This window comes from Marmota marmota, unplaced genomic scaffold (genome assembly GCF_001458135.2).
Source record: "Marmota marmota marmota unplaced genomic scaffold, marMar, whole genome shotgun sequence".
In the NCBI taxonomy this organism is placed as follows: domain Eukaryota; kingdom Metazoa; phylum Chordata; class Mammalia; order Rodentia; family Sciuridae; genus Marmota; species Marmota marmota.
Genome location: NW_025999941.1, coordinates 1,761,497 through 1,775,511, shown reverse-complemented (window position 1 = coordinate 1,775,511; position 14,015 = coordinate 1,761,497). Strand labels below are relative to the sequence as shown.

Here is a 14,015-nt window from a genome sequence, read left to right as displayed (position 1 = left end):
TAGGATAAAAAAAAAATTTTTTTTTAACCATGCAACATCTTCTATTATGTATAGTTTTAAAAAAAATATTTCCTCAATATCTCCACACACAAGCAGACTTAAGCATGCTGTTTAACATATTGAAAATTCAAATATAATTCTTGCCTAAAGAAGGGAAAGTTATTCCCCAATTCCTGCTTAACTGGAAGGCCATTTTATCTGCTGACCTCCAAAAACATGGAGATGAACGTGATAGACTGTCCCCTCTGCACCTTCATTTACCACCATTTAATAACCCTTCTTTGGTCCTTGACCAGCAGCACATTTCTTGCCATCAGTCATTAAATGTCCATGAAGAATTTTATCCACATCTTCTGCTGCAGAAATCTGGACTATATGGGAGGTTTTAATTTGTACTCAGTTGGAGTACAAAAAATGTGTTGGTGCTCGAGGGGAAATGTCATGGAAAGCAAGACACTGGCCATCCTCAAAAATGATTTTGGCTCAGATTTCCTTCCGAATGATCTTTCTGAAGATGGTGTTATCGCCAGGCTGGGTGACCTGAGCCTTGGTGATCTCATCCTTCCCATGCTGCTAAAAACTGCTTTGACATTGTATTTTGTTTGAGTTGGTAACTTTTGCAGTTGTGGGGGATTGAACCCCACTCCTCACATATGCCAGGCACTGTTCTGCTGCAGTAGAAAAAAAAATAATGGGCACTTAGATTATTCTGGATATTTAAATTCCAGTTTACAGAGGATCTTGGGACATTATTCTTTCTTTTCTACCTTCAGTTATCCATTCTCCCAAATACTGTGAGTCCAGCTTCCTGTTCAGTATTACAAGGACATAGCTCTGGGCAGAACATGTACACTAAGGTCCTTGCTCCTTCCATCTGGCTATTTATAAGTAGGTAGCTTCTTTTGTCATCCTCATTATTTGAAGAGCTTCCTGCTGATCTAAATGGTGCAGTGCCAGCCCCCAAGGAGAACATGGTGTCAGGTTGAGTCTGAGGTTTTATGTTGTCTTCAGTTGAAGTGTATTTCAATATTTGTAGAGCAAAAAAGTAGGTAGCTTGATCTTCTCAGGAAGTCATGGCACTGGGGTAACTCCTGGAGAAGAAAATAGAACATAGAGCTCACAAAAGAAATAAACACTAATAATCACATCATTGTGTTGATTGTGCTACTGTCAAAGTGTAAGCCATGGTTTCTTTTTTTAAATCTTCGTTTCTCTCTCCTTCTCCCTCTATCCTTCTCTCTCTCCCTGCTTTCCTCCCTACCGTTTTTTCCACAGAGTCTTGCTGTGTTGCCCAGGCTGGCCTCAGACTCCTGGGTTTAAGCAGTCCTCCTGCCTCAGCCTCCCACGTCCTTTGCCCCCCAGTAGCTCTAGTCCCAGCTCTAAACTGTTTGGTCCTAGCTGTAATTTTTTTTTTTTTTTTAAAGTAGCAAGTATGAAAGGAAGACCTAAAAGTTACAGAACTGTCTTATGATTTACCGTTTTTACAATCTGTCCATGAGTGAACAATATTTGGTATCATCTCAGGAAATATGATGCAATAAAAAAAACTGGGCTCAAGAAATCCTTAAGCCCTGGGCTTGAACTGTATTTGGTTATTGATTGGGAAATCCTATTATCTCCCATCAATTAACATTTAAAAACAAGATCTTCTTTTCTTTTGTAGCTGAGCAGATTGTCTCCCTTCTGTGCTTGTAAACACACATGAATGCCGGAAGGCAGAAACAGTGTGTCACAGAAAACAGCCAACTTTGTTTCCTTTTATATTCTTAACAAGCTTTGAAAACAAATGTCCGGTATTTGCCAATATATAGTCAAGAATGAAGAATTAAAAAAAAACAAAATAAAAGGTACATGTCCTTTGACATGGCAAGTCCGTGCTTGAAATTTAACCTACATATAGATTAAGATGTGCCCTCAAATTAAGTGAAAAGCAGTTATTGCCTTATTTATGATATTAAAAATGCTATGAATAACCTAAATATCCCACTGTAGAAGATAATTGGTTGCATTATGAAAAACGATATTATAAAATTTAATATGGGGAATTTTTTTAAAAAAAAGTATTTTCCAACATGGAAAGACGTTCTTAACTTATTATTAGCAAAAATTCGGGCCATGGGGCTGGGGGGAATAGCTCACTAGTAGATTTCCAGCATTGGCAAGGCTTTGGATTGCTTTCCTTAGCACCATAGACAAAACAAACAGCAAACAAAACAAGTCATAAGGCAGTCTGATTAGAGGTTTCATAATTTAAGACAAAATTATAAGATATTCCAGCCTGAGTTAAACTTCTGGCTGTTCAACCAATAGCTCTGAGAAAGGGCATATTACTTAATCTGCCTGGATCTCAGTATTTTCAGTGTGAAATGGGTTAATAATCATACTTACCTCATAGGATCAATTTGTGGATTAAATGATGTAAATCTTTTACATATTTTTTGGTACTAGGGATTGAACCCAGGGACACTTAACCATTGGACCATGTCCCCAGGATCTCACCAAGTTGCTTAGAGCCTTGCTAAGACTGCTGAGGCTGTCCTTGAATTTGCCATCCTCTTGCTTTGGCCTCCTGAGTCACTGGGATTATAGGCATGTGCCACTCTACCTGGCCACATGTAAAACTTTTAGAAGAGTACCCGATATACAAATATATGGTTATTAAGTTACTATTGTCCGTAGTAACATTGCAACACTATGGGGGGAGGGTTCTTTTACTTCAAACAGCAAATGTAAACATTGTCTAGTTTAAATAAGAGTTTCTTTTTTGGTACCAGGGATTGAACCCAGGGGCACTTAACCACTAAGCCACTCCCCAGCCCTTTTTTATATTTTATTTAGAGACAGGTCTCGGTGAGTTGCTTAGGGCCTTGCTAAGTTGCTGGGTCTGGCTTTGGACACAAATCTTTCTACCTTGGCCTCCCAAATTGCTGGTATTACCAACATGTGCCACTGTGCCTGGCTAGCAAGTGGTTTTTGTAAGAAGGGTACTTACTGGTAGCTCTCAGAAGCCAAAAACAATGGGCAAATCAGTTTCTGTTTGGTAAAGGGAGAGTGCCTGTCATATGCCCAACTAGAATCCTTCAGAATTAACTACAGAATTATCTACCCTCGTAATTAACTACATGGAAGGTGGTCCTGTCCCAAATTGCAGGGTGCTTCTTCAAGAATAGCACTGATTTCTTCATGAGGATAGTCTTATTAGTTTAGAAAATAGATCATTTTAAAGGAAATATTGAGCTTTTAATTTTTAAAAAAATTTTTAGTTTTGTTTTATTTTTAGTGTACCACTGCACCCGGTTTTATATAGTGTTTTGACAATTATTTTCATCCCAGCGTCTGTGTCCTGCCATAATTTGATACTCCTCTGTGTCTGGTGGACAAAAAACGCAGGAGTGAGAGAGCCTGATCTAGTGGAAAGGAATTTCAATTGACAGTTAGGAAATAAGAATTTGGGGCCTGACCCCACAGTTTGCCATATCACTTCACCTTTTTGCAATTTAGTATCATCTACAGAATGAAATGGTAGATCTAGATTTGCTTGTAAAATACAATACCCTGTAACTACCTGGGGTTAATAATTGTCATCTGTAGAATAGACTACTGGCATTACATCCTATTTTACCCTATTCTCTGGAATTATTTGATATTTCCAGGTAGACACATTCAGTTTATAAAAGTTTGACAAAGCACTTCTAACAAAGCATTTCAGTTGAGTCCAGCGTTTCTCCTCATTTTAATATTAATAAAAATTCCAAGCTGGGAACAGTGGTGCATTCCTGTAATCCTAGTGATTTGGGAGGCTGAGGCAGGAGGATTCCAAGTTTGAAGCCAGCTCCAGCAACTTAGGAAGATGCTGTCTCAAAAAAAAAAAAAAAGGACTGGGGATGTGGCTCAGTGGTAAAGTGCCTTGGGTTCAGTCTTTAATACCAAAAATCCAACCAATTGACCAATCAGCCATCTATCCAACCAACAAAACCCTCCTTATTTGGCATTGCTTATTTAAAAAGTAACCTGTTTTTATGACCAAGAAAGCAGGAAACAAACCATGTGATCAAAATACCATTGGAATTTCTGTTGTTATTTTTGGATTCCATTGTAATGAACTGAACCAGAACAAACTGGTGATTAAATTCAACCAGTGATAATTTTTAAAGGTTTTTTTATTCCCTTGGGTGCTGGGATGGAACCTGGGGCCTTTTAAGTACCAGGCAAATGCTTACCACTGAGCTACTCCCTCCCCACTTTTATTCAGCTTTTATGTATAACTTTTTCTACTTTTTTTTGGCACCTGCAATTGAACCCTAGGGCCCTTAACCACTGAGCCATGTCCCCAGCCCCCCTCCTTTTTTCTTTTCTTTTTTTTTCTTTTAGAGACAGGGCCTTGCTAAGTCCTTAGGGCCTCACTAAGTTGCTGAGATTCGTCTTGAACTTGGAATCCTCCCTCCTCATCCTGTGGAGTGGCTGGGATTACTAGTGTGCACCACTGTATCTGGCTTCTGTAGAACTCTTTTTCTTTTTTCAGAGCTGCTGTTACCTTCATTGTGGGAATTAATCCTTGTTATTATAGTTATCTCTTTTTTTTTCTGCTTGTTTACTGTTATAACTTTCTATGGAAAGTAAGGAGCTAGCTCTAATGATTAAACAGGTATCTTATTTCTTGAGCAATAAAAGAGAATGCCAGTATTTTACTCACGGACTATTTCAAATATTTATGTGATTTAAGAAGATTATTTGACTCAACACATTTTCTTTTCTTTTCTTGGGGAGTGGTGGGGGGTACAACTGGGATTGAAGCCAGGACACTGTACCACTGAACTACATCCCCAACTCTTTTTATTTTTTGTTTTGAGACTGGGTCTTGCTAAATTGCCCAGGCTGACCTCAAACTTGTGATCCTTCTACTTCAACCTTGCTTCTCTTGCCTCAGAGTTGCTGGCATTGCAGGCATGAGCCGCCACATCCCACAACTCAACGCTTTTTCTCTGGCTACACCACATTTGTGTAGACCTCCAGCCCTTGATCCCTCTCAGTTCCCGTTTATACATGTGTGGTGCTGATGACAAATGGCATACCTCTGGGGCTCAGCTGGCACACTGACAGAGCTACCTGAAGGAAGTCAGCATTTTCTTCTTGGCTGAGTGTCCTCTGTTGGCTAATGCAGACTTGCAGATGCAGGTTTCTAACCTCATGGGGAGTTGTGAGAACAGAACAGCAGGATCTAAGGGCAGAACATGGAGAACATTGTCCTACTCACCTGATAGCTTACTTCTCTCTTCCTCTGGCTATATAGTTCTGGTTTAGTCTCCCTCCAAAATCCCTTCAGCATTTCCTGAATTCAGCCTTTTCCTTATGATTCCTTGGTCCTGTCTGCTGCAGCTCCTGTTGTTCTTATTTCTATTCCTGCACACTCAGCATTCCTAGGAAGAAGTGATTGAATTTGGTCATGCTCTTGTGTTTACGTCTCTGGGTTGCCTGTTATCCTCAGAGTGGAGTTCAGCAGATACTTCATGTCTGCATACCTTCCAGGCCTTTCCCCACCATCTGCATTGCGTTTTGGCTCCCAGGCTTGTGGGTTCTTTAAACTTTCCCTATCTGTGTTTTGGACCTGGAGGCTCACATGCCCTGTAATTCCTTTCTTTCATTTTTGGCCAGGGAATCCTCTTTTCCTCCAAGGCTTGACTCTCTAGGTCTTTGTAGAGGGAACAAGGTCCTCGGAGCTGTTGTAATGTTTCGGCTTATGTGATTATAATTGTACACACCTGTTGGTTTGCTGAACTGTGATTAAGGGCCGACTTTTATAATTCAGCATATATTTAATACATTTGACGTAATTTGGTTTATTCCCTTTATTGATAAGTTATTGAAGTCACTGTATTGAAAAGGGGGCACTGGTTGCATTTATTGCAGACAAGCTTTCTTGGTGCATCATCTGTACTTGCACTGTCTGACAGAGTAGCTGCAAGGCCATTTGTGGCTTACTTGGATTGTGATTAGTTTGAATTGAAATGAGCTTCAAGTATAAAATGAACACCAATTTGGAAGACTAAGTATGAAAAAAAAGGTGGAAAATGGTAATATTAATAACTTTTTTTACCTGACAGAATGATAATACATTAGTAAAGTACATTTTTTATTGATTTCTTTTGACTCTGTGTGTGTGTGTGTGTGAGTGTGTGTGTGTGTGTTTGTGTTTGTTTGCATGTTACGGATTGACCCCAGGGATTTACGTATGCTAAGCAAATGAAGTGCTCTGCCACTGAGCTATCCCCCAAGGTTTTTTTTTTTTTTTCTTTTTTTTTGGTACTGAGATTGAACTCAGGGGCACTCAACCACTGAGCCACATCCCCAGCCCTATTTTGTATTTTATTTAGAAACAGGGTCTCACTGAGTTGCTTAGTACCTCGATGTTGTTAAGGTTAGCTTTGAACTCATGATCCTCCTGCCTAGCCTACTGAGCCGCTGGGATTACAGGGGTACACCACCACACCTGGCCCCCAAGTTTTTCTTTTAGTTTTTTTTTCGTAGCTAGTGGGATATTTAAACTTCTAGATGTGGCTCTCATTATATTTCTGTTGGATTTCTGTTCTTACTTTTAGACTGTTCTTTTTTCCATTCCATATCTATGATTATAAAAATGAAACAATTTTTTGGGGGGGTACCAGGGAATGAATCCAGGGGGTGCTTAACAATGGAGCCACATCCCTACCCCTTTTTTAAATTTTTAATTTTAAAACAGAGTATCGCTAAATCGCTTAGGGCCTTGCCAAGTTGCTGAGGCTGACTTTGACCTTGCGATCCTCCTGCCTCAGCCTCCCTGGCTGCTGGGATTACAGGCATGCACCACTCTGCCCATCGAGGAAACACTTTTAATTGATTAGCCTTTTGCAGTTCATTCAGTAGGCTTATTGTAGTTGTTAATTTTACCTCTTCTAGCCTTGATCCCATGTTCCCATGAACAAAACATGTATTTGACCAGCTTTCAAATCCTGTAGACAGGATGCCATTTGCTTCTGGTCCAAAGAAGCGTGGACATGTTAGTTTCCTGCTCAGCTGCTGCCCATGCACAATGCAGGGCATGTGAGGACTGGCAGGCTGTCCTCATGAGAAGTGCAGGTCAGTGATACATGGAGCCAGAGCTTAGTAAGGGTCATAGCACACAGTGACAGTGTGCTTCCTGTTCTCAGCAAGGCAACAGCTGCACTGTGATTCTTGGCAGCAGACACATGGTGGGTCACCCTGTGGTACCCTGGGTGTTTGCAAGTCTAACATAGTACAAAGATGGGCCAACATGCACCCTCCTGGAGAGATGTAAAATAAGCAAAACCTCCTCCATTCCTCTGATTTACACCTTCCCTTCCCTTCTTCTGGCCCTCCACATATAAGGGACACTGGGGGAACTGAGTCCTGCTGGGAGGAATGATCCTTTCCCATAAGTCACGGATTAGCCAGTTCTTGAGTAATTATACTGATGATTTGTAACAGGCTCTTGGAAGGCCATTTGAAATAAAAGCTGGATTATCAAATTCAGATGGAAGAAAGATTTTTGAAAACATTTTTATTTGGAAATAATTGGAAGCTTACATAATAATTACAAGGATAGAAATGAAGAATTTCCCATATATCCTTTCCATAGATCTAGCTATTGGTAACATTTTATCCAGTTTGCTCTGCCATTTGTTCTAATTTACATGCAGATATAACACAATACAATAGCTTTCCCTATATTATATAAGTTGCATATATATATCATAGCCCTTTTCCTCTCAATATTTTAATCTGTGTTTTCTAGAAGTAAAGGTATTATTTTATATAACATCAGTTCCATTACTAATTGTGGTAATTTAACAATAATGTAATGCTTGTGTCTAATTTATGGCTTGTATTCTAATTTTATCAGTTGACCCAAAAATGTCCTTCATATTTTTTTTTCTGTATCAAACATCCAGTCTAGAATTACATATGTATCTAGTTGTCATGTCTCTATATTCTTTAATCTGGAATCATTTCTCAGCTTTAATTTTTTATTTTATTTTTTTATTTTGTGATGTTGACATTTTCATAGAGACATTTTTTTAAAAAACTCATTAAAATGCTAGGTGAAATTCATTTTTGTTACCTTTTGGTTAGTAGGAAAATTGTTTGCAGTGCCTTAAATGCCAAACATAGATTTTGACTTTATACAAAATTAAAAGTTTGTATACAGCCAAACCAAACCAATGAAACACAGATCTCAACAAAATCCATAAGCATTTGCAATGAATAGAACAGACCAAAGGTTAGTACCTAAAATTCTTTTAAGGCAGTAATAAAAAGAGCAGCATACTAAAAGACCAAACCCAGGAACTGGACAGTGCTCAGGAGAACAAATAATAATACCAATAATATAAAAAACTCCTAGGCCATTCCAGTAAATGCAGATCAAAGCTTTGGGGCCTTCATTAATTTTCAAAAGATTGATTAGATTATTGGTAGGGATTCTCAACTGTAGGCAAGAGTGTAGGGGAAGGATTATTCTCTAATCTTGCTGAGACAGTGTACATCAATGCAAACTTTATGAGGGAGTATTAAATTAGGAAGCATACGTCAAAGCTTAAAATAGCAGTGACCTGCGAGTCATGACTTAAGTCTCAGGTTAATTGTGAGGGAATTGTGCATTGTAGTTGAGAGATTTTTATTATAATTTCCCCCCACACCTCTCCCTGGTACTAGGGATCCAACTCAGGGCTTTGTTTGTGCTAGGCAAGCTCTACAACTGAGCTATATCCCCAACTTTTTTTATTTTATTTTATTTTACTCATTCACTTTTAAAAGGAGGGAAGACTTGTTTTGGCTCGTGGTTTCAGAGATTTCAGGGCATGGTCACTTGGTTCCATTGTTTCCAGGGCCAGTGGTGAGGAAGGCCGTGGCAGAACAAAGGTGCTCACCTCATGGAGGCCAGAAAGCAAAGAGAGAATTCTTTTTATTTTATTTTGGAACTGGGTCTGGCTAAATTGCCCAGGGTGACCTTGAACTTGTGATCCTCCTGCCTTGGCCTACTGAGATGCTGGGATTATAGCCAGAGGCTGTGCCACCATGCCCAGGAGGGCATGTCTTTTTAAGAAAGCATGCATTTTAGTGCTAGGATACAGCTCAGTGGTAGAGCACTTGCCTAGCATACATGAGGTCCTCTATTTGATTCCTAGCTCCACAAAACAAAACAACAACAAAACATGCTTTTTAGATAGTGGAAGAGTACCTACTTGTATCAAAAATGCTTAAGATTAAAGAAATGTTTCTTTTAATAAGGACTGACCCTTTTTTGGTTTAATGTGAGTTGATTTTCAGTACAGTAAATTGTTCAGCTTTGCAGTTAGAAGGGGGTACATCTGGGTGTTGGCCCAGGATGGGGTTGAGTACAGTAATAAGTAACAAGTCTGATGTTGGTCAACAGCCCCAAAGGGCAAGGAGCAGTCTTTGAATTTGGTAGAGATGGGATTGTTTGAGGGGGAAAATGCTATTTAGAGACTACCCTGGCACCAGGAAGAACAGGGTGAGGGCTATTTTCTCAGTGGAAGCTTGAGATCCCAATGGCTACAAAAGCAGTAAGGGGAAATGCTGTATGACTTTGAGAGAAGGTGAGGAAGCTCAGCTGAATCTGGTGGCTGACTGTGTGTGGAGGATAAAGGACACTGGAGGAGTAAATCACTGGCTCCTCAGCAGAAGTGTAACTGGCTGGAAGGAGCTGTTGTTTTGAGAGTGTTGTGAGGATGGGTCCGAGTCTGGTTTGCTATGATGATGATGATGGTAGTGGTAGTATGTGTATTATTGTAATGATGAGGCTCTAGGTGGCTTTTTGGGGAAGACTGGTGTTTGAGAAGAGTTTTGCTGGTGATGTGGATTTGGTGAGAACCAAAGCTGAGATTCGGGTGCTTAGAAACTGAGTTGGGTGAGGACTGAAAAGGAGCCTTGGTCAAAAGGGGTCCATCAGTGGCCTCCTTGGAGAGGGGAGCATTAGAGAGTTTGAGAACTCTATGCATCTGGACTACAGAGTATTCTAGAGCACAGTTACAATTGTCCTTGTGTGACTTCTTAGTTACACTCCAGCCCTTTTTATTTTTTATTTTGAGGCAGTGTCTTGCTGAATTGCTGAGACTGTCCTTGAATTTGCAGTCCTCCCTCAGCCTCCCAAGTTGCTGGGATTACTGGTGCGCACACCACTGTGCTCGGCTTACTTGTGTGACCTTCTTTTCAAGAGAAGCTACTCTTTTGTTGTAACGTGTCCAGGCTTTTTTTACCCACCTTTCAAGCCATTTGTCCACAGCTTCTATCTTCATCTATTAGTCCCCTACCCTATTATTGTAGGATGCGTAACCCATCTCACTCATGATCCTTCTTCTGCCTCAGCATTCCCCTTTCCACCCCACGTCTACCTGACCTTTGTCACAGGAAGAAAGACACTCTTTTGCTATAAAAGTGATCCATTTCTCCAGTAAAGCTTCTCTCTTCCTTCCTTCTAGCAAACTCCCACAGGTTCATTTATATCTGCCCCCATCTCCACCTCTCTGTTCCATTCTACTTTGGGCTACAGACTGAGGTTTGAGGAAATACCATAGATTTCATTACGGGCAGAGTCAGAGGGAATTTAGGTCTCATTTTCTGAAGGATCAGTCAGCTTTCTGTTGCTTTGACAAAATACCTGAGCTAAATCAACTTAAATGAGGAAAGGTTTATTTTGGCTTATGGCTTCAGTCCATGGTCACTTGCCGTATGGTTTCTGGGCCTGTGGTGAGGCAGAGCATCAGAGCAGGGACTGTGTGGCGGAATGAAGCTGCTTACCCCACGGCATCTGGGAAGCAGAGAGAGGAAGTGCCTGTGTACCCTTCAAGGGCATGTCACGAGTGACCTACTTCCTCCATGTAGGCCCCCCCTCTCAATAGCTAGGAGCTGGAGAACCAAGCCTTTAACACAGGATCCTTTTGGGGACATTCCAGTTTCACGCTGACATTAAGCATTTAAATTTTTACCCAGGCTAGTTTTCAAAATAAGCAAGAAGATAAGCAGTAGTTTTATAATAAGCAGTAGTTTTCAATCCCAAGGGAAGGGAACGGCCCTTCTGTTTGAACCAAAGCAGCTCTTTCTAATTCAGAGTCAGAATCCATTTGGGTCAAGTGTTTTGTAGTCTTAAGAAAAGTGAGTCATTGCTCGAACTAGTCAAATCTTTCCTCTTGGTGTCCATTTCCTCAAAACTAAAGTAAGGAAAAGGCCTCTAAGCAAAATTTTCTTTCTTAGGAGGATGACAGAATTTTGTATTCCTGTTGATTTTTTAAAAATTTTTTTATACCAGGGATTGAATTCAGGGACACTCGATCACCGAGCCACATCTCGAGCCATGTTTTGTATTTTATTTAGAGACAGGGTCTCACTGAGATGCTTAGTGCCTCACTGTTGCTGAGACTGACTTTGAACTTGTGATCCTCCTGCCTCAGTCTCCCAAGCTGCTGGAATTATAGTCGTGCACCACAGCGCTGGCTGTTAATTTTCTTATATTATTACGAGAATGAATGTATAAGCACTTCAATAACTGGTGTGTTGATTTCTACCCAGAATAGTATATTAAAAGCTGGAGTATAATAGCTCAGTGGCAGAGTACTTGCCTTTCATGTACCAGGCCCTGGATTTGATTCCTAGAACTGTGAAAGAAAAAAAAAAAAGTGAATTAAAATCGAGATGGCCCATCACACTTTGGAATAAATGATCATATTTTTGGCTAAGGAAAAAGAAAAGTGATTCATCGGCTTTAAAATCAATCATGGCATCCATTTCCATGAGTTCTCCATTGTATGTTAACACCTCGATTAGAGTGTTTTATATTATATAGTGAAGACTCTGAAGGGATTAATACGATTCCTTTCATAGTTTACCACTAAAAAGAGATTAAAACTTTACAAGGCAAAAATAATCTTAAATAAAATTATTTCTGCAAATAACTGACACAAAATTTTTGACCTAGTTGTTTTCCGAATGAGGCCTGTCCCCCAAAGGCTTCAGATTGACCTTCAGGAAAATTTTGCATAGTCTCCAGAAACAAAATGACCTGGCAAACATTCTACCAAAGGAGAATTCTAATTTTGGGGTATGTTTTAGAAAGTGATGAAGCTAAGTATTGTATAGTCAAAAGTAAAGTAATAAATTTGTACATTAACTTTTTTCTAATTTAATTTTATGCATTTTAATTTTGTTCTGTTTTTCATTTTTTGAACATTAATTTTTGTTTTTACATACATGTACTTTTTTTGATGTATATTACAATTTATACATGATACGGTATTGTCAGTTTTTCAGTTTAGATGGATCCGTTAGATTATTCAGGGAGGCAGATTATAAGAGTCCTTCTCTTGCCTTTTGAAGCTGCTTCCTTTGGGGGCCTATTGCCTTGGCCAGTTACTCTGCTTTTCCTTTACTCTTTTTTGCATTAGAAAGGAATAAAAGGTTGGTGCCCTCTGTCCCTCTAATTTTCAACCCTTTAGTTTTTTCCCCAGCTTTATTAGGGCTTAATTGACAAGTAAAAATTGCATACATTCATCCAGCCCAATTGTTACCCATATAGGGTAAAGTTACCTGGATTGGAGTACATACCTTTTTTTGGGTGGGGGTGGGGTACCAGGTATTGAACTCAGGGGCACTTGACCACTGAGCCACATCCCCAGCCCTATTTTGTATTTTATTTGGAGACAGGGTCTCACTGAGTTGCTTAGTGCCTCACTTTTGCTGAGGCTGGCATTGAACTCGCAATCCTCCTGTCTCAGCCTCCTGAGCCACTGGGATTACAGGCATGCGCCACTGAGCCTGGCTGGAGTACATATCTTTTATGAATTCCTTTGTTTCTTCAATAAAAAATTGTTACAAAATGGAGGGATTATAAAAACATTGTGAGTGGGAGTGTGGCTCAATGGTAGAGTGCCTGCCTAGTATGAGACAGGCTGTGGGTTCAATCACCAGCACACAGATAGACAAATTGTGTATATTTATGCTGTACAATATGACGTTTTGACGTATGTATGTTAATCAGCTTACTCTAAGGGAAAAGTTTATTTTGGCTCATGGATTCAGAGATTGATATCCATGATCTCTTGGCCCTGTTGCTTTGGGCTTGTGGCAGCGTAGTACATCATGGTGGTTGTACATGATAGAGTAGGCCTGTTCACCTTGTGCCAGCTGGGAGTCAAAAGAATAGAGACAGGAAGAGACCAGGGTCCCAATGTACCCTTCAAGGGCATGCCCCAATGACCTAACTTCCTTTCACTAGACCCTACCTCCTAAAGGTTCGTCTCCCAATACCACCACAGGCTGGTTGACCAAGTCTTTAACACATGAGCCTTTGGGGGACACTTACCAAGCCTATTGTGCATAGATTAAATCAAGCTAATACAGCCATCACCTCACATGCTTATAATTTTGTTTATTGAGAATATTTAAAATCAGTTCTTGGTAGTTTCCAAGTATATATTATTATTAAGTGTACTTACCCCATACTTTATGATAAATCTTCAGAGCGTATTTTTTCCTGTGTAATTTTGTACCCTTTAACCAACATCACCACCCATCCTTCTTTTTTTTTTAAATATTTGTTTTGTAGTTATAGATGAATGCAATATTTTTATTTTACATTTATGTGGTGCTGAGGATTGAACCCAGTGCCTCATGCATGCTAGGTGAGTGCTCTACCTCTGAGCCACAACCCCAGTCCCACCACCCATCCTTCTAACCTGCATCCTAAGTCCTTGGTAACTATCATTCTGCTCTCTGCTTTTTTGGAGAATTTGCTACTTTTATGCTATTTTATTTTATTTTTTGGTCCTGGGTATTAAACCCAGGGGTGCTTTACCACTAAATCTGAAGTCAGCAAAGTAGCTGAGGCTGGCCTTGAACTTGAGATGCTCTTGCCTCAGCTTTCTGAGTTGCTGGAATTATAGGTATGCACCACATGCCAAACTGGGTTTCGTTTCTTTTCTTTCTTTTTTTTTTTTTTTTTTTTT

The 14,015-nt window shown here is 39.9% G+C and overlaps 1 protein-coding gene and 1 pseudogene across 1 annotated transcript in view; one reads left to right on the top strand and one right to left on the bottom strand.

The window, feature by feature from the left end:
- The window catches only part of Kat2b (lysine acetyltransferase 2B), an 88,255-nt gene that overhangs the window by 15,472 nt on the left and 58,768 nt on the right, over window positions 1-14,015 (top strand). The window lies entirely within an intron of this gene.
- LOC107149686 lies at window positions 178-7,077 on the bottom strand (annotated as a pseudogene).